Raw genomic sequence first — 27270 nt, 5'->3', positions numbered from 1 at the left:
ATCCCACCCATCATCTCTCAGCCCTGAAGGCGGCCGAGATGATGGTCGGGGGATGCGCGCATACTAAAGAGCCGACCCGCATGATCACCCCTGGCAACTACAGCCTGGAGTGATCATGTGCGGCTGTATTCACTGCCCCCCCGTGCACCATCATCAGCGCGGATGGCAGTGAATAAGTACGGTATACTCACTGTTCCCCTGCAGCATGGCGGTGTCCTCCTGTCTGCCGGCTCACTTATGTGTGTGGAGAGCGGTGAGCACAGTGATGACGTCATCGCTGTACACACAGCTCCACACAGGTCAGCTGGCACACAGACAGGAAGCGAGCGATACAGAGTGGAGTGAGGAGAGGTGAGTATACAGCGGGAGTCCTCCAGCTGTTACCGCAAATCCGTCCGCGGCTGAAGTGACCGCGAGATCCGCGGTGACTTCAGTCAGCTGATGTGCAGTGACAGCTGGAGTCACCGCTGATCCCGCGCTGCTCACTTCACTTGTGGCCTGACCCTCACAGAGAGCGGTCGTGTTCTATGGCTGCTCTCTGTGATTGTCAGAGGTAGCAGAGCTGGATGCGTCGTGGGACATCGTGTGGATTACATCGGACCAGGGTGTTTTAGGGGTTAATAAAGTGGTGAAAGAGGGTGTATTTTTCTTTTATTTCAAATAAAGGATTTTTATGTGTTTGTGTTGATTTACTTTCACTACAGTTTAGTGATGAGGGGGTGTCTCAGACGCCTGCCATCACTAAGCTAGGACTTAGTGGCAGCTATGAGCTGCTGCCATTGACTCCTTATTACCCCGATTGCCACCACATCAGGGCAATCGGGATGAGTTGGGAAAAGTCCCAGGACTATCGCATCTAATGGATGCGGCAATTCTGGCCGGCTGCTGGCTGATATTTTTAGGCTTGTGGGGCTCCCAATAACGTGAGTCTCCCCAGCCTGAGAATACCAGGCCCCAGCTGTGAGACCAGCTGGTTATCAAAATTGGGGGAACCGCACGCCATTTTTTTTTTTTTTTTCTACTTACCCCATACAGTCTCAGCAGCAGATCCTCGCCCCATAAGTGTGTCATGATCACATTTTTTGCCTAAAAATTTTATTTTCCTATTTTCCTCCTCTAAAACCAGGGTGCGTCTTATGATCCAGTGCCTCTTATAGTCCCAAAAAATATGGTAATTATGTACAGTATATAGATTTTTTGCTGTCCGGACCCATATTCCATTGTGCGGTCATTATTTTTTGCTTTTTTTTTTTTTAATTTAATAAAGATTATAATCTTTTTTTTCTTCTCTGTTGTGGTTATTTTTTGTGAATTGGTTCTCATCAAATGTGTATATTTTTTATTTTTTAACTTTTATTTTCAATAGGACAAAAAGGGGGTGATTTGAACATTTTTTTTTATTTTTTCATATTTTTATACTTTTTTTTTACATCTTATTTCTTTTACTAGTACCCCTAGGGAACTTTTTCACTGCAGTGTCCGATCGCTTGTTCATTTCTGCTGATCAGAGCAGCATTGCTCTGATCAGGAGAAATGCTGATCTCCTGTGAGTGTCGGAGCTTCTCCGGCTCTCACAGGAAGTGAGTCATGGCAGTGTCGGGGTCATCAGCTGATCCCGCGTTACCATGGCAACACATTGGTGCCCTGTAATCACATCAAGGGGCCACCAATTGCGGTGGGGAACAGCGCAATCCTCGACACAGCTATTTAAATAGCTCTGTCAGTATTTGACAGCACGATATAAGGGGTTTACAGGAGCGGGTGATCTCCGATCCACCTGCGCCTGTTCGCCACACATCTCACACATCTCTGTTGATCAGATCAGCAGACATGTGCAGGGATCCCCGCAGGCTCACCGCCGGAGCCCATGGTAACCATATTTTTGAAAGAAAAGCACATTTGTTTTCAATAAAGTTAACATTAAATTAAACAGAAATACACTCTATACATTGTTAATGTGGTAAATGTCTATTCTAGCTGCAAACGTCTGGTTTTGAATGCAATATCTACATACAGTGCTGGCCAAAAGTATTGGCACCCCTGCAATTCTGTCAGATAATACTCAGTTTCTTCTTGAACATGATTGCAATCACAAATTCTTTGGTATTATTATCTTCATTTATTTTGCTTGCAATTAAAAAGCACAAAAGAGAATGAAACAAAAATCAAATCATTGATCATTTCACACAAAATTCCAAAAATGGGCCAGACAAAAAGTATTGGCACCCTTAGCCTAATACTTTGTTGCACAACCTTTAGCCAAAATAACTGTGAACAACCGCTTCCGGTAACCATCAATGAGTGTCTTACAATGCTCTGCAGGAATTTTAGACCATTCTTCTTTGGCAAACTGCTCCAGGTCCCTGAGATTTGAAGGGGGCCTTCTCCAAACTGCCATTCTGAGAACTCTCCACATGTGTTCTATGGGATTCAGGTCTGGACTCATTGCTGGCCACTTTAGTAGTCTCCAGTGCTTTCTATCAAACCATTTTCTAGTGCTTTGTGAAGTGCGTTTTGAGTCATTGTCCTGCTGGAAGACCCATGCCAAACTCCAGCCTGGCTTTTTTTATGTATCAGGGTAAGAAGTGGGGTCTTCCTGGGTATCCTACCATACAGTCCCTTTTCATTCAGACGCCGACGGATAGTACGGGTTGACACTGCTGTAGCCTCGGACTGCAGGGCAGCTTGAACTTGTTTGGATGTTAGTTGAGGTTCTTTATCCACCATCCGCACAATCTTGTGTTGAAATCTCTCGTCAATTTTTCTTTTCCTTCCACATCTAGGGAGGTTAGCCACAGTGCCATGGGCTTTAAACTTCTTGATGACACTGCGCACCGTAGACACAGGAACTTTCAGGGCTTTGGAGATGGACTTGTAGCCTTGAGATTGCTCATGCTTCCTCACAATTTGGATTCTCAAGTCCTCAGACAGTTCTTTGGTCTTTCTTTTCTCCATGCTCAATGTGGTACACACAAGGACACAGGACAGAGGTTGAGTCAACTTTAATCCATGTCAACTGGCTGCAAGTGTGATTTAGTTATTGCCAACACCTGTTAGGTGCCACAGGTAAATTACAGGTGCTGTTAATTACACAAATTACAGAAGCATCACATGATTTTTCAAACAGTGCCAATACTTTTGTCCACCCCCCTTTTTATGTTTGGTGTGGAATTATATCCAATTTGGCTTTTTGACTTTTTTTCTTCTTTTCATTGAAGACAAATTAAATGACGATAATAACACCAAAGAATTTGTGATTGTAATCATTTTCAAGAAGAAACTGCGTATTATCTGACAGAATTGTAGGGGTAAAAAAAAACAAAAAGCCAGCACCAAATGTGCACTACAGCACTAAACATTCCAAACTGTACTTATTTTAAAATTTTTTGAGATTTTTGGCAAAAAATTGCAATTTCTTGAGCTGCTTCGCCACGTCACGGCAAATCTCATTTGAAGCAGTCCTACACTAAAATATTTTTATAAAATGTGCCATACGGCCTCACATATGAATAGTAGAACTGCTCTTAGCAGCACTCACCTGGTCTATTTCAATCCCGCACCCATGACTGAGCCATGGCTGTGGGCGGGACAGGTCCAAGCAAATGCTGCATGAAGTAAATAGCCTGTGGACAAAGCCTGATGACTTAATGTGAACAGTCACCAACCGCCAAAATCTAGACAGATGGAATACATCCCAAATTGGGGTGCAAAGCAAGGTGGAGGTCAACCACCGACCAATTCAATGAAGAAAAAACAAAAAGCCAGCACCAAATGTGCACTACAGCACTAAACATTCCAAACTGTACTTATTTTAAAATTTTTTGAGATTTTTGGCAAAAAATTGCAATTTCTTGAGCTGCTTCGCCACGTCACGGCAATTATAATGCAGTTTGGAATATTTGATGCCTTAGTGCACATTGGTGCTGGCTCTTTGTTGTTTCTTTGTTGAATTGGTCGGTGGTTGACCTCCACCTTGCTATGCACCCCAATTTGGGATGTATTCCATCTGTATAGATTTTGGCGTTTGGTGACTGTTCACATTGGGTCATCAGGCTTTGTCCACAGGCTATATATATACTTCATGCAGCATTTGCTTGGACCTGTCCCACCCACAGCCATGACTCAGTCATGGGTACGGGACTGCAATAGACCAGGTGAGTGCTGCTGAGAGCAGTTCTGCTATTTATATGTGAGGCCGCATGGCACATTTTATAAAAATATTTTAGTGTAGGACTGCTTCAAATGAGATTTGCCGTGACGTGGCGAAGCAGCTCAAGAAATTGCAATTTTTTGCCAAAAATCTCAAAAAAAAATAAATTTTATAATGCAGTTTGGAATATTTGATGCCTTAGTGCACATTGGTGCTGGCTCTTTGTTGTTTCTTTGTAGAATTGTAGGGGTGCCAATACTTTTGGCCAGCACCATAGGTGTATAGAGGCCCATTTCCAACAACCACCACTCCAGTGTTCTAATGGTACATTGTGTTTGCTAACTGTGTTAGTAGACTAATGCATGTTTCGAAATCCCTTGAAAAACCCTGTTCAAATATGTTAGCACAGCTGAAAACCGTTTTGCTGATTAGAGAAGCTATAAAACTGACCTTCCTTTGAGCTAGTTCAGAATCTGGAGCATTACATTTGTTGGTTCCATTAAACGTTCAAAATGGCCATAAAAAAAAGAGAACTTTCCTGTGAAACTCGACAGTCTATTCTTGTTCTTAGAAATGAAGGATATTCCATGCAAGAAATTGCCAAGAAACTGAAATTTCCTACAACAGTGTGTACTACTCCCTTCAGAGAAAAGCACAAACAGGCTCTAATCAGAGAAGAAAGAAGTGGGAGGCCGCGCTGCACAACTGAGCAACAAGACAAGTACATTAAAGTCTCAAGTTTGAGAAATCGACGCCTCACAGCTCCTCAACTGGCAACTTCATTAAATAGTACCCGCAAAACACCAGTGTCAACGTCTACAGCGAAGAGGCAACTCCGCGATGCTGGCCTTCAGGGCAGAGTGGCAAAGAAAAAGCCATATCTGAGACTGGCTAATAAAAGGAAAAGATTAATATGGGCAAAAGAACACAGACATTGGACAGAGGAAGATTGAAAAAAGTGTTATGGACAGACAAATCGAAGTTTGAAGTGTTTGGATCACACAGAAGAACATTTGTGAGACGCAAAAGAATTGAAAAGATGCTGGAAGAGTGCCTGACGCCATCTGTCAAGCATGGTGGAGATAATCTGATGGTCTGGGGTTGCTTTGGTGCTGGTAAAGTGGGAGATTTGTACAATGTAAAAGGTATTTTGAATAAGGAAGGCTATCACTCCATTTTGCAACGCCATGCCATACCCTGTGGACAGTGCTTGATTGGAACCAATTTCATCCTACAATAGGACAATGACCCAAAGCACACCTCCAAATTATGCATGAACTATTTAGGGAAGAAGCAGGCAGCTGGTATTCTATCTGTAATGGAGTGGCCAGCCCAGTCACCTGATCTCAACCCTATTGAGCTGCTGTGGGAGCAGCTTGACCGCATGGTACGCAAAAACTGCCCATCAAGCCAATCCACCTTGTGGGGGGGGGAGCCTGGAGTAAAATATCTCCAGATTACCTCCGCAAATTAACAGCTAGAATGCCAAAGGTCTGCAAAGCTGGAATTGCTGCAAAGGAGCATTCTGTGCCGAAAGCAAAGTGTGAAGGAGACAATTATTATTTCAAGTGAAAATCATTATTTCTAACCTCGTCAATGTCTGGACGATATTCTCTATTCATTATGCAGCTCATTTCATAAATAAAAGTGTGATTTTTCATGGAAAAGACAAAATTGTCTGGGTGACCCCAAACTTTTGAACTGTAGTGTACATTCTCTATTAATTTCCTCAGGTGGTCCTGACATCAGTCCCCGGCCGAAACATCCAGATGGCTGTAAAGATCATTGAAAAGAAAGAGGGCAACACAAAGACCATCCTGAGAGAGCGGCGGATACTCCTAGCGGCCAGAGACTGTCCATTCCTATGTCATCTGTATGCCGCACAACAGTCTCGGAAGCTTGCGTTTTTCATCATGGAGTATCTGTCCGGTGGCAGCCTGAAGGCTATGATTGACATGTGCGGCTACTTGAACACTGACACCATAAGGTAAGAAAGAGGATGGTATGCCAAAAAAATAAAAGATGAGGATTTGATGTAGCTGAGACAGGGATAGAAGAGTATGTGGTCCAGGCAGGACAGAAGTGACGACGATGACATTGATACTACACTGTTCTCTCCATCAGATTCTACACAGCAGAGATGGTATGTGGCCTCCAGTTCCTCCATGGACACAACATCGTCCACCGGTAAGCAGCACTCTCCTCCTTCTGTCTGTCCCCTCTATATTCTTATCTTCTCCGTCCAGTCCTGCACTGACCCATTCCTCATCTCTAGTATCAATGGGAAGATTTCTCATTCTGTTTTCCTCTTCAATTGCAGAGATCTAAAGCCAGAAAACATCATGCTGGATGCAGAAGGCCACATCCGAATTATTGACCTGGGACTTGCCCGAGATGGTGTCACCTCCTCCAATACCATCTGTGGAGTGACGGGCACTCTCCGTTACATGGCTCCTGAGGTGCTTGCCAAAACATCATATGGCACAGCAGTTGACTGGTGGAGCCTGGGGATTGTGGTGTCCATGATGGCAACAGGACGCTCCCCATTTAACATCGGCTCCGTAGGCAAAACGGCTTACCAAGTTGTCAGCAAAGAAGAGCCTGAAATTCCATCTTGGCTTGATGCTGACCTGAAACATCTTATCCAGCAACTGCTGCAGAAAGACCCTCAGGAGCGATTGGGTGTGTGCGGGAACATCAGAGCGCATCCATTCTTTACCACCATCGGCTGGGAGGACCTGGAGAAAAGGAGAGCACGGCCGCCATTTACACCATTCAGGCCAGTTCTGGAGAACATTCTTATGCAGTGGCCGGAAGCAAAGACAGCCCTAGACCCCGTGGCCGGATTTAATTACATATCACCAAGTTGGGCCCGGTAAGAACCTCCTTGTCTGGGGATAACACCCATCAGATGTTCTCGTCTTGTGGTCATTTCCATTGTCCTTGTCTTCTCTCACTGTCTTTGCCTCTGACTAAATTATGACTCTGTTATTCTTAGGTGGATGAAAAGATCTGGGCTGTGAGAGAATCCACGACCATCTGGTGAGTGACCGCTGTCAGGGCCGACTCCAGGTTTTTGTGTGGGCCCCGGGTGAAATAGTCTCAGTGGACCCCATCTACACGCAGACACACAAGTACACAGATACATACACATACACAGTTACGTACATACATACATAGATATATATCTATCACAGTCATATACACTGACATACATAGATAGACATCATACATGCACACACAGGCACATTAGAGATAATAATGTGGGGAAGCCGGCAGCAGCCGCACTCACCTCCCCTGCTTGTCGCCCATCCAGCTCTTACCGGGCATGTGTGCCGCGCTTATTGGTGGCTATGACTAACAAACATGGCCACAAACGATGCACACTGACACTGCTGTATATACATTACAGGAGACTCTGGGGTATACAGCAATAGAGGGACATAAAGATGTAGAGGGGGACATTCAGCTCTGGGGTGGTATACAGCACTGGGGTGGAGGGGAAATACAGCTCTGGGTGAGTATAGCACACTGGGGTGGGGGTACATACAGCTCTGAGGGGTATACAGCACTGGGGTGGGGGGCATATAGCTCTGGGTGAGTATAGAACACTGGGGTGGGGGGGACATACAGCTCTGGGGGGTATAGAACACTGGGGTGGGGGGACATACAGCTCTGAGGGGTATATAGCACTGAGGTGGGGGGGGAGATAAAGCTCTGGGGGTACAGAGCACTGGAGTGGGAAGACAAACAGCTCTGGGGGGTATACAGCACTGAGGTGGGAGAACATACAGTTGGGGGATATATATAGCACTGTGGTGGGGCAGACAGCACTGGTGTCAGGGGACAAAGTTCTGGTTTTATACAGCACTGGAATGGGGAGGACAGACAGTTCTGGGGGCATAAAGCACTGGTGTCGGGGGACAGACAGTTCTGGTGGTATATAGCACTGGGGTCAGGGGACAGTCAGCTCTGAGTGGGTATACAGCACTGGGGTCAGGGGACATACAGGTCTGGAGGGTATACAGCACTGTGGTGGGGGACAGTTCTGAAGGATATACAGCACTGGGGTCAGGGGACAGTTCCGGGGGAACATACAGCTTGGCAGGATGTTGGTGCTTCGGCTCCTTTCTTCATGGTAGATGCTAGAGTGTATGGGTTCCTTTCAGGTACCTTCTCTTTATCTGTGGATGGGAGGTCAGCACACTGTGCGCTAGCTCCGCCCACAGATGAACTTCACTGTCCCTGCACACAACGCTCACCAGTGACACACTGCGAGCAGGAAAGTGCGGCTGCCACTCGAGCATTGCGGTCTCCGGAAGTCGACCCCGGGGCTGCGGGATACATCACCGCTACTGCTGACAGCGAGTGGACCCCCCTGGCGGTCCATGGCCCCGGCATTTGCCATGTGTGGCGGGTGCTGACCCCGGCCCTGACCGCTGTACACGCAGAACACCAGTGATTATATCCATACATCATATCTGATGTTACATAGGGGAATGCTTCATTATAAAGATCATCCCTCAAAGATAACAGAAGATCTGGAGATTGAAGTTTCTGAAGAATCTTCTTATGTCTTGCAGGATGAGTCCGTGCCAACTGCCCAGAACGTCTTGCCTCCAGACCCGTACCGTATGTTCTGCTGCTGTGTGTCACCTCGGCTGCCATAGAACACCATCTCTCTCCATAACATCTTCATGCCCGACCTCTGCCATCGTGGCCCTGCACCATGGTCTTCACTTTGCATCCTCCAATCCTGGGCTGGCACCGGACATCATCCAGCCTGAAGAGACTCTGCCCCCCAGGAGCGGCCTGTGCTTGATGTCCATAAGTCCTGAACTCGGCTCCGCACAGGCCGGGTAAGTATGTCACCCATCACCCACCACATCCACACTACACAACAAGTATAGCCCCCCACAATACATAAGTATAGACACCCACACTACACGATAGGTATAGACCCCCACACACACACACTACACAATAGGTATAGACACCCACATAGATCGTAGAGGGAGATTTTGGCTTTGATCCTGGGATTTAATCTGATCGCCATATTTGGGGTCGGGAAGGAATTTTTCCCCCTGATATGAGGACAATTGGCCGATTCCTCACAGGGGTTTTTGCCTTCCTCTGGATCTACACGGCCTTAAATAGGTTTAGTATAATAGATCAATAACTAGATTTATATTTTTACATAAGTAGTGTTAAAAAAAATTTGTAAAAATTATTTAATTTTACAGAAAACAGAATGTTTTAGTCCATATATATATATATATATATATATATATATATATATATAACAATAAATTATATATTAAAAAAAACATCTCACATTGCAATCAGGTTAGGGGCCCTTGATCCTGGGATTTATTCTGATCGCCATATTTGGGGTCGGGAAGGAATTTTCCCCCCTGATACGAGGATAATTGGCCCATTCCTCACAGGGGGTTTTCGCCTTCCTTTGGATCAACAGCCAATAAGTAGGTTTAGGAAAATAGAATAAAAAAGTAGATTCTCGTATTTTTAGCAAAAAAATATATACATACATCTATATTAATAAAATTGTGTAAAAATATATAAAAAAAATATAATTTACGTAAAATATTTTTAGCATAAAAATTTGACACAAATAAAAACATAAATTACTCCAAAAATAGAAAATTAAATATTTTTAAAAAAATTACACTTATATATCACACATTAACTATGAGCCCTTGATCCTGGGATTTATTCTGATCGCCATATTTGGGGTCGGGAAGGAATTTTCCCCCCTGATATAAGGATAATTGGCCGATTCCTCACAGGGGGTTTTCGCCTTCCTCTGGATCAACAGCCAATAAGTAAGTTTAGGAAAATAGACTTAAAAAAAGGTTCTTATATTTATAGCAAAAAAATAAAATTAAAAAAAAAAAATAGAACCTTTGTTAAATATAATATTTTTGATTCAACATTTTTTAGTTGACACAAAAACAAACATAAATTAGTCCAAAAAATAATGCCCATAAATAGGATTATTAATGTGATAGTTGTATAAATGACACTTACACATAATAATACAATAAGTAATAACCTTTATCTATAAATAAAATCTTCTTTTTACCCTTCTACATCTTTGTTCTTGTCTTTATTTCATTGGACGTCCATTTATTGAAGTGGGTTTAGCCCCGGGTTCTTATTCTCCAGCACTATGGACGTTGATGGGGTCGTCCGGTCTCATGTAAAGTTTCCCCATACAATACATGTAGGTAATGGTGCTGGGAATAAACCCCATAGAGGTCTTTAGCTCTTGATTGATCCTTTTGTTAGGGAAGTCCCAGGTGATCACTTGATCCCTTCTGTATAAACCCCCTGATATTAGTGGACACTCAGCAGCGAGTGCTCAATCTCTACAGCACCTCAATAGTAGTATTACTTTTTAGTCTGCGCTGTCCATGGAAATCATGGAGGTGTTGGCTCCTCAAGAGCAGGAGACACCAATTGTTGGTCTTCTCCACCCTGGGTAATAGATGAGAATACAGAAAGTTCTCAGATTTCCATAAATTTGGAATTGTGTGTTTCTAAACTGGTTTATCACATTAAATGGTTATGTAATGCAGAGGGTTTGTTACAGTGTAGCAGTGTGCGCACGATAGACTATTCATCTCATGGAGGATTGCCTGCCACAGCCCCATACACCGATTACTGGCTGCAACTTAGTTCCCATCAATTAAATTGGAGAGTTGCAGTACCCAGGAGTGACCACTACATGGTGGAGGGCGCTGTGGTGACTTTGCTCTGTACATGGTTTATGGCAAATCATCCACCATGGAACTGTCATTTCTAATAGTTACTCTGTACAAAGTGACAAAATAGAGGATTTGACACCAGACGAGACAATCTTTGCTGCACATAATTGTATTTTGGACTTTTCGGGGCAAATCCCCGACCACAGAGGAGAGGCGGGAGCCCCCTAGAAACTGGTTCACAACCAGAAAAGAGGCGACAGGGTGTGACCAGAGCCGTAATGTCAGCCCCTCCGTGCAGGATCATACGCCCCCAGGTCACAAGGGTCTAAACTGCTCTTTCCAGGGAATATTTACAAATCTGAATTGTGGTATTATACAAGTTATACAGTTAAAAGAAAAAGGATTTGGTACCGTGTTAGCCAGTTGAAAAATGATTGATTGCTCTCAGTGAGAGAAACAAAATTAAAATTTGGTAGTTGTGATACCTTTTAATGGCTAACTAAAATAAAAATAAAATATCATGTTATAAAGCAAGCTTTCGAGACATCTCAGGTCTCTTCCTCAGGCATGGTATGACAAAGTATCTGAAGAAACACAAATATATACACAAAACAGGGCAGAGGATGCACAGTAAAAGGACATTTAAACAACCACCACATTCTGTGCTCCAGGACACAACATAAACCACATGAAAGTTGTCATATTAAAAGGCAACTTCAGATCACAGAGCCATCGCAGGGTCTGGGAATACAAATTCATCACAATGTTTAACTCTGTGGACACAGGACTCAATCTGTCAGAAGGATTTATGACCCATTACAAAATCTGAGGAGTCTGCTCCAGAGACTGAGGGCACCAGGCCTCTGATCCTACATGGATATTGGGACAATAAAACTCACACCACTAATCAAAGCTAATTAAGGATTCACTTTCCAAGCTCAGTGTTTGTTTATTTAAATGTCCTTTTACTATGCATCCCTCTGCCCTGTTTTGTGTATATATTTGTGTTTCTTCAGATATTTTGTCATGCCATGCCTGAGGAAGAGACCTGAGATGTCTCGAAAGCTTGCTTTATAACATCATATTTTATGTTTATTTTAGTTAGCCTCTAAAAGGTATCACAACTACAAAATTTTAATTTTGTTTCTCTCACTGAGAGCAATCCCAAGTTATACAGTCACTTACATGAGGGTCCACGTGCTCAGTGGTGATCTTGTGGAGGCAGCAGAGCCTGATTTACACTCTTTTCAAGTTTCAGGGCGTCCGCCATAGCATTGGTGCCATTCCCCATTCATCAGCCTCAGGTTTCTACAAGAGGAGAGAAAAATAAAAGTAATGTCAGAAGAACGTCCATCCCCCAATATAGCAGATTCCCTCCATGTCACTAATTCTGCCAAATCAGACACAGTGTTATCTAGATCAGGTTTCCCAGAGCTCCAGTCCTCATGGACACTACACATCAGGTTTTCAGGCTTTTTCACCATTGCACATGTGATGGAATCATCAAAGACATCAGAAATTGCTACATTTTCTCTCACTTGTAGAGTACTAAGGAGATCCTAAAAAACCATGAGCTGTTGGCCGGGCTGTATTTGGCCTTTGTGCTGCCCCAGGCACTTTAAGTGGTCGCACCCCTTACTGACCACTCACCCTATGAGTCTGTGCACACGACATCTATGTAAGGCGGATCTACTCTATAACACACTTGAAAAAGTGTGAAACACTAGAAGGCCCTGTGCGCACTACAAAATGGAATTTTCTTTAAAAGATTTCGCACCCTCTGAAAGATTGCCGCACCTGTGGTAAAAAACAGCGCAAACTGCACCCGAAACGTGCATGCGGCTTTACTGCGGTTTTACCGTGTTTTTCCACAGGTTGGTACCTGTGTTTCTATGCCTTCAATGCAATGAAGCACGTTGAAATATAAATATATATATGTGTTGTCATTTCCTTTTTCTTCGATAAATAAAATTAGGGATAGATAGATAATGAATAGATAGATAGCTAGAGGGATAGCTAGAGGGATAGCTAGAGGGATAGCTAGAGGGATAGCTAGAGGGATAGCTAGAGGGATAGCTAGAGGGATAGCTAGAGGGATAGATAGAGGGATAGATAGAGGGATAGATAGAGGGATAGATAGAGGGATAGAAAATGGAGATTGATAATTGATAGAGAGATAGACAGATATTACAGCTTTTATTTCTGATGAATGTGTTTCCTCCCCTCAACAGTATTTGTGATACAGCAGTGACCCTGTGGGACCTTGGATCTGAGTTCTCGCAGGGTCATTGCCAGTCGGTGACATCACTATTACCGCTTGTGAGGCTCTGAAGTTTTCGCGAGCAGTAATGTGTTGACATCACCGACTGTGAGAAATGTCCTGCAGTTACTCCTGCAGCATCGTTCACGGAATGAGGCTGGATTAAGTACAATGTCTCAGACGCCGCTGGATCAGTATGCAAGCGTCGTGTCACCTCGTGTGGATTACGCCAGACCTGGAGGGGGATTTGTGGATTTTAATAAAGTGGTGAAAGAGGGGGGTTTTTTGTATTTTATTTCAATTAAAGGATTTTTCGGTGTATGTGTTTATTTACACATACCACTTACAGATTAGTCAATAAAGATGAAGGCTGCACATCTACTAATTTGATAATAGTATAATGCTATAAGCATGCTGAAAAATGCAGTTTGCTAACTGGAAAGTGAAAACATGGATAATGATATGTATACCTGCCAAGAATATTTGGGAAAAAAAGATATTTAGCAATCGCATTGATCAATGTAACAGTAGCGGTTTTTAATTGCAATGAGACGACATATAGTTAGGGTCACTGAGCTAGGGACCCCAATATAGAGATATACCTTGGCGAGGTTTTGGGGCTCGGTTACATTGATCAATGCGATTGCTAAATATCTCTTTTTTTCCAAATATTCTTGGCAGGTATGCATATCATTATTCATGTTTTCACTTTCCAGTAAGCAAATTGCAGTTTTCAGCATGCTTATAGCATTATACTATTATCAAATTAGTAGATGTGCAGCCTTCATCTTTATTGATTATGTATTTTTTGCCTTGCACTCTGTATATATACACCTTGGTGCTTAGTTCAGTTATCCTTTTTAGACTTACAGATTAGTGACGGTGTGTCAGACGCTGCCATTACTAATCTTGGACTTAGTGGCAGCTATGGGCTACTGCCATTAACTCCTTATTACCCCAATGGCCACCGCATCACGGCAATTGGGATGAGCCGGGTAGAGTCCCAGGACTGTCGCATCTAATGGATGCGACAATTCCGGGCGACTGCTGGCTGATGTTGTTAGGCTGGGGGGCTCCCAATAACGTGGGGCTCCCCGTGCTGAGAATATCAGCCCTCAGTGTGTGGCTTTATCTTGGCTGGTATTAAAATTGGGGGGGGACCGCGCGCCGATATTTTAAAATTATTTATTTATTTTACTGCACGATAAAGACCCGCCCACCGGCGGCTGTGATTGGTTGCAGTGAGACAGCTGTCACTCAGCGTGGGGGCGTGTCTGACTGTAACCAATCACAGCCACCGGTGAGCAGGGAAGGCATGAATATTTTATTATGAGCCTAATGAGTAGTGGCTCTGAAAGATGAAAGAGCGGTCGCAGGAGCAGTGTGACAGCCGCCCGGTGATCACCGAGTATGAAGTGCTTGCTCCTACCCCTTGGCACCCGATTCAGAGTCCCCATAGACTTTATATGGGGAGCAGTATCTGGCCAAATACCAGTCCTCCGAAGGTACGATGCTGATTTCTAGGTGTCTGTGCATTATATATGTCTGTGTGTGAGTGTGATATGTGTGTGTTTACTCTCTGCTCTATTACCTCTTCCTCTCCTAGTGACATCACTTCCTTGCAAAATCGCTGCCCATGGCGTACAAAATCGCTAGTACCCGTCACACATACTTACCTTCCTAGCTACGTCGCTGTGGCCGGCGAACAGCTTCTTTTCTAAGGGGGTGGTTCATGTGGTGTCACAGAGACGTCACACGGCAGGCGTCCAATAGAAGCAGAGGGGCGGAGAGCAGCCGCATGAAAGGTATGCCCACCTTGTTGCCGGAGGACACAGGTACGGTGTTGTTCGTCGTTCCTGGGGTGTCACACATAGCGATGTTACAAGTGAAAAGGTTTTGGTACCGTGTAAGCTATTAAAAGGTATCACAAGATTATAATTTTGTTCCTCTCATTGAGAACATTGAATAACGTAGCGATGTGTGCTGCCTCAGGAATGACGAACAACCTGCGTCAAAAATCAGCAACGACATTTGGGAAATGGACGACGTGCCAACAATCAACGATTTGGTGAGTATTTTGCATCGTTAGCGGTCGCTCATACGTGTCACACGCAACGACGCCGCTAACGAGGCCGGATGTGCGTCACAAATTCCGTGACCCCAACGACATCTCGTTAGCGATGTCACTGCGTGTAAAACCCCCTTAAGTGGTTAAAACAGGTAACTGATCCATTTTTCATGCTGCTGCCACCAGGAAGCTGCTGACTAGCACTTAATACAATTTCAATTTAAAAAAGATGCCAGTCTTTCCTTAGGCCCCTTTCACACATCAGTTTTTTGCCATCAGCTTCAATCCGTCGAATTTTAAAAATAAAAACGGATTCGGCGACTGATGCCACTGGATCCGTTTTTTTCTCATCGACTTGTATTAGGGACGGATGGCCTCACGTTTCATCTGTCGTGTGACGGATCCGTCGAAAAATGTCCGTCGGACAGAGACGATGACCACAGTAACATATTTTGTGTACGTCTATCAGTCGCCGTCCTTCGTTTGGTAGAATGGAAGCCTATGGATGCAGGATCCGTCGTCATCCGTCAAATGACGGAATCCGGTAACGGATTCCGTTTTATCAAACTGAGCATGCTGCAATTCTTATTTAGCCCCCAGCTAGACTGATCCGTCGAAAAATGGATCCATAGCATCAGTTTAGCCACAATCTGCGATGGATCCGTTGAGAAAACGGATTATGACTGATGGCAAAAAAACGGATGTGTGGAAGGGGCCTAACTGTCCTCCACCTGTAAAACCCAATAGATTCACAGATGTGTAAAAGCCGTGGTGTTCACACACCCTAACCATTCACATTACCAGTGCTCGTACCCAGACTAGAGTTGGCAGAACCCGGAGATAGACAGGCTTGGCCGACAGTCTGATTGTCAGAGAATTGATGACCCAGCATAGCCAATTTTGGACTGTGGATCCTTTTTTCTCAAAGAGATGAGCACACAGACAGAGATGTGTAGTAGTGTGTGTCTCATAAAGACCACAAGAGCACTCAACAAAGTGAGCGCTCCTGTGTATGGGAGAGTCAGGGAGATAGCTGCCAGCCGAATGATGGGACACCTGTCTATAGTATATGGGAGAGTCAGGGAGATAGCTGCCAGCCGAATGATGGGACACCTGTCTATAGTATATGGGAGAGTCAGGGAGATAGCTGCCAGCCGAATGATGAAACAGCTGTCTACAGTGTATGAAGGCTTTAGTCAAATATATGTTTGGCAGACGTATGGCCTCATTAAGACAGATATATTGTTAGTCTGGCACACTGACCATAATGATCTATCAAGTCTAATGAATTAAATATTGCTACGTCTACACGAATAAATCACCACTGGGAGGATTCACAAATCTGCAGTCACACAGAGTGTTGAGGTACTTTGCAGGCGCACTTTGATCTGCCCTGAGCAGGGCAGATCAAAGTATTGTAGTGCGCCAGCGCAGGACCTCAATTCCGGCTAGTGTGGATGACGTAGGACGCGTCATGCACCCAGGCTTCAGAAGAAGGAGGACAGAGATGGCCAAACGAGGAGACGCCGGTACCGGAGAACGGAGACACCAATCCAAGCAGTCTGCACCGCACCACCCTTTAGGTGAGTATTATAAAGTAATTTTTATGTTCGACACAGCTCAGTGGTGGTGGACGCAGCTTATAGTCACCAAATTTGGTGACAGGTTCCCTTTAAAGAAGCCCTCCGGTAATTTTGTTCCCCTAAACCTGTGTAAATATTAGTGTAGTGTAAGGTCTGTGATAATTCACTCACCGATAGCTGTTTTCTCATATACTCGACTCCATGATGACTTCATATCCACAGCTCGTCTCTGCAGACTTCCCTCTTCTCCGGTCTTCTGCAGCACATCTCACCCTTCTGCAGCACATCTCACCATGGTGCCCTGAAAAATAAAAATGTCATTATAATGTTCCCGAATAACAATAACTACAAATGCTGTGCCATAAATAAGCCCTATGCTGTGGACTGAAAAAATAACTGCTCCTCACTGCGCTCCCCGCAAAAGAATATTACTCTACACAATCTCTTTTAACGTACATGGCCTCCACACTATCCTCTCCTATAAAATATTCCCACCACACCGTCCCCACTTATATATTATGACCGCCACACTGCCCTCTAATAAACTAAAACGCCACACTGTCCTTCCTTATTAACTATACCCACCACACCTTCCTCAATTATGAAATATGATCTGCACACGTTTCATACTGAGTCCCCTACATTCCTCCACTCCATACTGAGCCCACCCATGCTGCTCCTTTTCCATATTTAGCCCTCACACTGCATTTGTCCATATTGAACCCCCATGCTGCCCCTTTCCATAATGAGCTCCCAATGCTTCCTCCTCTCCATACTTAGTGAGTTGATACACGGCACTTCTGGGGGGTGCACAAGTAGGGTCCAAAACTGTCTCAAGTAGATGTAGAAACTTGGCACTCAAGATCAATGTGAATAGTGGTCTTTTATTGTGAAGATCTTGTAGGACCAGCACAAGCACATCATTGCCACATAGACAGTGGAGGACACCACGTCATACCCAGCCATGCTGCTCGCCACGCTGCTATACCTTCTGAGGACGCTCTGCACATACACGGATGAAGGTGTTTTGACCGAAACATCTGTGCTTGTGCTGGTCCTACAAGTTCTTCACAATAAAAAAACACTGTTCACATTGATCTTGAGTGCAAAGTTTCTACATCTACCCCTCTACATACTGAGACCACCAACATACTGAGTCCTTACACTTTTCCACATCAATTTTGTCCCTTGCACTATCCCTCCCACTGTAAGCCGCCCTAAACTCCCCATCTACAGCAATAGGCCCCCAAAACCCTCTCCTACAGCAATAGGCTCAATAAACCCCAATCCTACAGCAATAGGCTCCATTAAACCCCCTCCTACAGCAATAGGCTCCATTAACCCCCCCCCCCTTCTACAGCAATAGGCCCCCTAACCACCCTCTACAGCAATAGGCCCCCTAACCACCCTCTACAGCAATAGGCCCCCTAACCACCCTCTACAGCAATAGGCCCCCTAACCACCCTCTACAGCAATAGGCCCCCTTGATCACCATCTTCTTTAATAGGCCACCTAAATCTAAGACTATACTAATAGCCCCAGCCCCCCTAACCACTGTCTAGAGTCATAAGCCCCCTAATTCCCAGACTACAATAATAGGCCTCCTAATCCTCAGTCTATAGCCTTTGCCTGCCCCTCCCCCACAATCACCAGACTATAGCCTCTACCTGCCCCTCCCCCACAATCACCAGACTATAGCCTCTACCTGCCCCTCCCCCACAATCACCAGACTATAGCCTCTGCCTGCCCTTGTCATGATCCAGGACCGGGATTCTCCGCTCCAGAGTTTCCCAGACCCAACCTGGTCATGTGAGGGGTTAACTCCCATCAGCCTCAGGTTTCAGGAGACACTGTATCTGGTCTCTGGAATTGTATCCCGGTGCTGGTTATAGTTTTGCTCTGCAGCCTGTGACTGGCTCTGGTGAGAATTCCTGTTTGATCTGACTCCTTGTTAGGCTGGTTTCAGACGTCCGTGTTTTAGGTACATGTGACATCCATTTTTAAAACGGATGCCACACGTACCCATGTTATTATTTGGTGTTAATCCCATGGCCGCGTTTTCACACAGACCGTGTGATCTCTCATGACCCCGCATGCACACACGCAGGTCCTTTTTTTCTCCGGCAGCACGGGTGTCACACGGTTCGCACACTGATGTGATCCGTGTGACATCAGTGTGACACGTACCGGAGAAAACACGGGTCTTTTTAATAAAAAGATTTTCTATATTTACCTCTCTCCAGCGGGGCTGTCTCCGGCTCTGCTGCCTCCTGCTCCTGAAGCTGGAAGCAGCAACATCGCGGGGACCTCAGTGCCGGGTGAGTATACAGCAGTGTGTGTGTGTGTGTGTGTGTGTGTGTGTGTGTGTGTGTGTGTGTGTGTGTGTGTGTGTGTGTGTGTGTTCACTGTATACATGCATGTGCGCTATGTCTATGTGTATCCATGTGTGTCTGCTGTGTGTGTGTGTGTGTTCCCAATGAACTCTGATGAACCCGTGAAGCTGTAGCATGGGTGTCGCGAGGTCATCAGGATGTCATCAGAGTTCATTGGGAACTCAGATGACCTCCTGGATGTCACTGTGCTTGCAGAATACTCACCTGTCCCCGCGGTGCTGTCCTCGGCTGTGCTGTACCCAGAGCGGTCCCCGCGCTGCTCCGGCTTTCAGGTCCTGAGTATGGTGAATAAATCGTTGAATATAATGAGCGGCGGTCAGGAGCGGGAGGCAGCAGGGAAAATATGGAAAATATTTTTATTTCACAGACCAGTGTTTTCTCCGGTACCTCTCACACGTATGCAAACATGGATGTCACACGTGTCCCACACATATGACACACGTATGACACACGTGTGACCATAACCATGTGTGTGACTGGTACCTGATTAAACACGGACGTCTGAAACCAGCCTTACTGTGCCCTGACCTGTACCTTTCCCCGCTCGTCCGTCTGTCCCAGCCCCTGACTTCCCACTCCTATTTTTAAATCTTGTTTTTACCCCCTACATCTTTGTATTATTCCTATTGGGCATTTTTGCCTCTGTCTTAGGCCCCTTTCACAAGTACGATTTTCTCATATCTGTCAGCAGTCTTCTGCAATGTAATCTGAGATCAGCATGATGTAGGGGCTGAGACCCTGATTCCAGCGATGTGTCACTTGCTGGTCTAGATGTTGTCTTTGTGATATAATCCTTGTTTTTTTGCTGCAGATCTAGCAGAGTTTGGAATGCTGAGCTGTGTTTAGCCCCGCCCACACCACTGATTGGCTGCTTTCTACCTATCCACAGTGTACAGCTTCCGATTAGTGGTGGGGGCGGGGTTACACACAGCAGTTGACTAGGAGGCAGGAGACAACTAGTCCTGCAGTGATAATCTCCTGCTGACAAAATACTGATTTTATTGAAACAGCAACTCAGCCCGTTTGTTATGAGTGTGTCATGATTGACAGACAGCCCTGTGGTGTCCGGCTGCAGAAGGTCGCTAGCATCAGCATATCGCATCAGATTTTCTCGCATGAGAGAACATATGCCAGTGTGAATGAGTGTGACGGGGTGTACATCAGAGCAAAGAGAGACAACAGGCCGAGGATGATCCAACAGGTTTACTAACAGGAATACAGGAACAGCACACGATTAGTCCACATAAAACAGATTCGGGGGCCCTTCCCGACAATCCTCGGACTGGATAACAAAGCAATCGTTCTTACAGTAGTCCAAAGAGTTCCACACAATCCCACGGGCCGCCACACAGGCCTAGCTCCGTCCGTGTCCACAGCCACCCAGGCTGGGGCTCCTGCTCTCTACAAGTTTCAGCTCACTCTGAAGTTACAAAAAGGGAAATGCATTGTCTGTGCTGCTTGACCAGCCCACCATGTTTGTTCAGGGGGTAGGGGTCACACATCCTATCATCAATGGTTTGGTCCATCACAGGGCTCCGATATGTCTGCCAGCCACAGTAGATGAAGGGATCCCCTGCTGTAAAGAACAATGACTATTCCTTCACTGGCCAATGCAATTACAGATTAGATACACAACTCTGGAAAGAGGACAGGCTATTTACATAATCACATTAGATGCCAAGACTACAATTGTATGAGAGAGACACATTGAGACCAGTAGCTCCCCCAAGAAAATACATGAATTACAACTAATACAACCAGGGAAATATACATATCATGACATAGTATCACAGCATATACAGTGAGAGGGTAAATTACATCTTCACAATCCCTCCCCCTCCCAACTTGTGTACGTACTAGGGACCTCTACAGGTCACTGGTTAAGTACACACAGGCAGAGCGTTACTTACATGTGGCTTCATGCAGCCACGAATTGGCATCGTAGCTCTCCCACATCATTGCCCAGGAGAACAGCTGCAGGCAGACCACCCATCACCCCAACCACACATCGCCTGACCCCAAAACTAAAGTTCAGATCCACAGTGGCTGTGGGAATAGTCCTCCATTGTCCACCAGCCAGTTCAATAACAATCCCAGGTCCTCTATGGATTGCCTCAGGCCGAACCACTCGGGGATCAGCCAGTGTGAGGAAAGCACCCGAGTCACAAAATCCAACAAGTCTCTGTCCATCCAGCACAACCTCCTGCAAGTGCTTACCTCGATGAGCAAAAGTCGTCATAACTGCGGGTCGCACCCCGTAAACTCCTGGTGGTGCAACATGGGGGGCTGAGTCACTAGGCCAGTCCTCACATAACGGTGCCACATCTTCCTCCATGGCACTGGGCTGTAAATAATTAACAATCCGATTGGGTGCAGGATCAGTCCTCATTTGAACAGCTGGGCAGGAGACTTGCCGATGCCCTGGCTGTCCACATTGATAGCATCTGAGCTGGGTCTCCCTCCATCCAAGGCGTCCTCTTGGGTAAGGGGTAGGGGAACTTGGAGGCCGGCTCCCACCTGAAGGTGCTGTAGGGGTTTGAGGATGATTCCTCCATGGCCTGGCTGGGCATGAGGCCTGCAAATGCCCGGGATGCCTACAAACATAACACCTGCGCTCTGTTACTTCCTCTCCCCGGCGTATTCCAGAAAGTGCAGTAGAAGCAACTGGAGGCACATTAACACGGGTATCAACATGTGGTGGCTTAGAGGAACGGGGAACAATGGGGACAGAATAACTGGGGGCATCCGGTGTTGTGGAGCTGTTAGGCGTCTCTCCATCCTCCAACAGAACCCTCCACTGAGGCTTGATGGTGAGAGCCTCATCAGCGAGAGCAGCAGCTTCCTCCACTGTCGCTGGTTTTCTCTCACGCACCCATTCCCGGATCTCAGCGGGGCACTGGGCAAAGAATTGTTCTTTTAGGATGACCTGCAGGAAGGTCTCCCAAGATAAAGCCTCCTCTGCCTCCAGCCAGCGATTACATATTTGTTTGAGTCTATGAGCATATATCTTAAAAGACACTTCCCCATCACAGGCTAAAGCACGGAACTGAGTCCTGTAAGTGTCTGGGGTCACAGCATAATGTTCTAGAATAGTCTGTTTAATATCCGCATACTCACAGTTCCACCGAGGGTCCATAGCTCTATAGGCTTCAGCAGCTCCCCCCTCTAGGAGCCCAACCAGATGCCGGACACGCTCCCTGTCCGGGACTTCCATTAATTGACACTGATGCTCAAAGTCCTGGAAGAAGCCCTCAATGTCGCCTGCAGCCTCATTAAACGGCTTAAAGTCTTTGCGGGACACCCTGGGAAGTTCCCTCATGATGGGTGCTGGGGTTACAGTCTGTCTGGAACCTCTCGCGGCTTCCACAGCGAGCTCCTTATCCAGCAGTGCCATCTCCTCCATCCTGCGCTCCTTCTCTTTAGCTCCACGCATGGCCTCCCTCTTATCTTCTATGGTGGCCTCATCTCCAAGCAGTGCCATCTCCTCCTTGTACCACACAACCCATTGACTTTTTTGGGTATTCACCTCCGGCTGCCGTCTTTCTTCCGTTTGCTGTGAGGATCCTTCCTCCACGTCATTTTGCGAACAGACTCCTTCTAGCGCCTCAATCAGCTGCTCCTTGGAGAGTCCTTTGAAACGAACTCCTACTTCACGGGCCTTTGATTGCAGGCTCCCCAAAGTCCAGGTCTTGTACTCTGCAGTGCTGGTTCCTGATGTTGAGCCATTGTCCTCCATTCCTTCTGCTCTGATCCCACCGCTGCCAACCAGTTTGTGACGGGGTGTACATCAGAGCAAAGAGAGACAACAGGCCGAGGATGATCCAACAGGTTTACTAACAGGAATACAGGAACAGCACACGATTAGTCCACATAAAACAGATTCGGGGGCCCTTCCCGACAATCCTCGGACCGGATAACAAAGCAATCGTCCTTACAGTAGTCCAAAGAGTTCCACACAATCCCACGGGCTGCCACACAGGCCTAGCTCCGTCCGTGTCCACAGCCACCCAGGCTGGGGCTCCTGCTCTCTACAAGTTTCAGCTCACTCTGAAGTTACAAAAAGGGAAATGCATTGTCTGTGCTGCTTGACCAGCCCACCATGTTTGTTCAGGGGGTAGGGGTCACACATCCTATCATCAATGGTTTGGTCCATCACAGGGCTCCGATATGTCTGCCAGCCACAGTAGATGAAGGGATCCCCTGCTGTAAAGAACAATGACTATTCCTTCACTGGCCAATGCAATTACAGATTAGATACACAACTCTGGAAAGAAGAGGACAGGCTATTTACATAATCACATTAGATGCTAAGACTACAATTGTATGAGAGAGACACATTGAGACCAGTAGCTCCCCCAAGAAAATACATGAATTACAACTAATACAACCAGGGAAATATACATATCATGACATAGTATCACAGCATATACAGTGAGAGGGTAAATTACATCTTCACAATGAGGACTAAAATATATTATAGTAATGTCTCCTAATTGGCCCCTAGAGTAATTATAAGCTAATAATGTATGCTCCGTTATTTAATAATCTCCCCTATCCTGTCAATGTTAAAGCGGTTGTCTGTTCTATAGTGAGAGCTCTGCAGTCATGGTGTGTGCCCCTCTATGTGACTGCGGACTTGTCAATCTCCCCAGGGCACGCACTGAGCGCTGACGATTCATCCGAGTAAGGGCTGGGAATGGCGGCCATGTATGCAAAATGCAGACTCCCTGCCAGAACCAGACATCACTCAAGGAAAGTGTAGTCCCCTATGGACAGTATTAGCCATCACATAGCCCCTATATAAAAGTATGAGACCACACAGCCCTCTCTAGGCAGAAGGAACCCCCTACACAGCCGCGTATAGGCAGTATTAGCCCCCACATAGCCCCGTATAAGCACTATTAGCCTCCACATAGCCCTTATATACCATATGAGCTCCTATATAGCCCTCTATATAACGTATGAGCCCTCAACAGACAGTATTAACTCTCACATAACCAGGTATAGACAATATTAACCTCCTATAGACTGTATTAGCCCCCACACAGCCCCCTATACACAGAATTAGCCACCATAGTCCCCTATATAAAGTCTGAGTCCCTGAATAGTCCTTTATAAAGCAGCATGAGCGCCACAATACCCCCTATAGGCAGCACAAGTCTCCACACAGCCCCCTATATGCAGTATTAGCCCCCACATAGCCCCCCTCTAGACAGTATTAGCCCTAACATAACCAGATATAGACAATATTGGCCCCTATAGATAAGCCCCCACACAGCATTAGTCACCACATAGTCCCCTATATAAAATATGAGCCCCTGCATAGGCCTCTATAAAGCAGCATAAGCCTCCACACAGCCCCCCCATATGCAATATTAGCCCCCACATAGCCCCCTATAGACAGTATGATCCCTTATAGACTGTATCAGTGCCCCGAGATAGCCGCCTATAGACTGTATTAACCCCCAAGCAGCGTCCTCTTGCTAGTTCAAATCCAGTGAGGTCATTAAAATGGCTGACGGCATATCTGACTTCAGCACATGGTGATGACGTCACTGTCATGTGCCACATTCTGACGCATATGTGACATACAGGCCGGTGGCCATTTCAACAACTGAGCAATGATTCCCAGCAGGCCTCCTCTACGTCCGGTCAGGGCCCCTCAGAGCATTGTTTGGCGTCCCAGTGGGCCAGAACGATGCTGCACCCTGCACTGCCTCTCCACGGTTACAGTGCACCCCAAGTTTATTGAATCACACATTGTTATCATACGGAAAACTTAGGGTTAATGCCAAAATAGCCAGTTATTCCTTATCCATACTGATTGCTGAACATCCGACCAGAGACCCCCAGCAAAATTAGACCCCAGGGCTAAAATTTTAAAAGAGGAACAGATACTGGGAGTCTGTGTCACTCATTATCTGCTGGAGAAAGTCACTTAGCTAATTCCATCAGTTCTCCAGGAACACTGGGGGTCCCAGCGGTCAGACCCCAGTGATCAGCAATAAGTCCTCAATCTTAATAGATACGGGATTATTTGCTATTTTGGCAATAAGCCATTAAAGGCATGACGCTAGTATAGAGTCCCATCAAAAAAGGTCACCTTGCTGGGGTTGATGGGCACACAGGAATTGGCCAATTTTTGCACTAAGAACCTTCATTTTTCTAAGTATATTTTCTATAGCATTAACGCAGTTTACATTTCATATATTCTATGTTTGCATATGTCGTGGCGCCTTACAGAGTGCTGCTGCATCCTTTTATTTGGAACTCTTTAAGGTGTATTATAGCTGGTTTGAGCGAAATGAAAGCGATGGTGAAATCCAATGTTTACCGTAAGACATTAACCGCATCATTAAAATTAAAGGGGATTTCTGCCAAAAGACAATTATCTCTGCAGAGGAAAGGTAGAAATGTCTGATCCCTGGGGCCACCAAGCACTAGAATAAGGGTGTGACAACCCGTCTGCCATCACAGCTGTGGTGAGAAGGGATGGGCTGAGTGACACACTGCTGTGCGAACATGCAGCAGCAAGGCCATCAGTGCGCTACCCCCGACACTGCAATACTGAGGCCATCAGTGCGCTACCCCCGGCACTGCAATACTGAGGCCATCAGTGCGCTACTCCGAGACTGCAACACCAGGGCCATCAGTGCTCCACACCGACACTGCAACACCGGGGCTAACAGTGCGCCACCTCTACACTGCAACACCAGGGCCAACAGTGCGCCACACCGACACTGCAACACCAAGGCCATCAGAGCGCCACCCCGACACTGCAACACCGGGGCCAACAGAGCGCCACCCCGACACTGCAACACCGGGGCCAACAGAGCGCCACCCCGACACTGCAACACCGGGGCCAACAGTGCGCCACCCCGACACTGCAACACCGGGGCCAACAGTGCGCCACCCCGACACTGCAACACCAGGGCCATCAGTGCGCCACCCCGACACTGCAACACCAGGGCCATCAGTGCGCCACCCCGACACTGCAACACCAGGGCCATCAGTGCGCCACCCCGACACTGCAACACCAGGGCCATCAGTGCGCCACCCCGACACTGCAACACCAGGGCCATCAGTGCGCCACCCCGACACTGCAACACCAGGGCCATCAGTGCGCCACCCCGACACTGCAACACCAGGGCCATCAGTGCGCCACCCCGACACTGCAACACCAGGGCCATCAGTGCGCCACCCCGACACTGCAACACCAGGGCCATCAGTGCGCCACCCCGACACTGCAACACCAGGGCCATCAGTGCGCCACCCCGACACTGCAACACCAGGGCCATCAGTGCGCCACCCCGACACTGCAACACCAGGGCCATCAGTGCGCCACCCCGACACTGCAACACCAGGGCCATCAGTGCGCCACCCCGACACTGCAACACCAGGGCCATCAGTGCGCCACCTCTACACTGCAACACCAGGGCCATCAGTGCGCCACCTCTACACTGCAACACCAGGGCCATCAGTGCGCCACCTCTACACTGCAACACCAGGGCCATCAGTGCGCCACCTCTACACTGCAACACCAGGGCCATCAGTGCGCCACCTCTACACTGCAACACCAGGGCCATCAGTGCGCCACCTCTACACTGCAACACCAGGGCCATCAGTGCGCCACCTCTACACTGCAACACCGAGGCCATCAGTGCATTACCCCGACACTGCAACACAAGGGCCATCAGTGCGCCACCTCTACACTGCAACACCAGGGCCATCAGTGCGCCACCTCTACACTGCAACACCAGGGCCATCAGTGCGCCACCTCTACACTGCAACACCAAGGCCATCAGTGCACCACCTCTACACTGCAACACCGAGGCCATCAGTGCGCCACCTCTACACTGCAACACCAGGGCCATCAGTGCGCCACCTCTACACTGCAACACCAGGGCCATCAGTGCGCCACCTCTACACTGCAACACCGAGGCCATCAGTGCGCCACCTCTACACTGCAACACCAGGGCCATCAGTGCGCCACCCCGACACTGCAACACCAGGGCCATCAGTGCGCCACCTCTACACTGCAACACCAGGGCCATCAGTGCGCCACCTCTACACTGCAACACCAGGGCC

At 46.8% G+C, this 27270-nt stretch overlaps 1 long non-coding RNA gene across 1 annotated transcript in view; it reads right to left on the bottom strand.

Annotated features, from left to right (window-relative positions):
- Positions 1-27270, bottom strand: part of LOC142256482 (uncharacterized) — a 139230-nt gene that overhangs the window by 64531 nt on the left and 47429 nt on the right. Inside the window, exon 3 of the long non-coding RNA XR_012727528.1 lies at positions 12064-12186. This is a non-coding gene — a long non-coding RNA (uncharacterized LOC142256482). The remainder of the gene's footprint in view (positions 1-12063; positions 12187-27270) is intronic.

Source organism: Anomaloglossus baeobatrachus, chromosome 11 (assembly GCF_048569485.1).
Source record: "Anomaloglossus baeobatrachus isolate aAnoBae1 chromosome 11, aAnoBae1.hap1, whole genome shotgun sequence".
NCBI classification, from domain to species: domain Eukaryota; kingdom Metazoa; phylum Chordata; class Amphibia; order Anura; family Aromobatidae; genus Anomaloglossus; species Anomaloglossus baeobatrachus.
The sequence above is the reverse complement of the archived record's forward strand: the minus strand, read 5'-3'. Positions and strand labels throughout refer to the sequence as shown.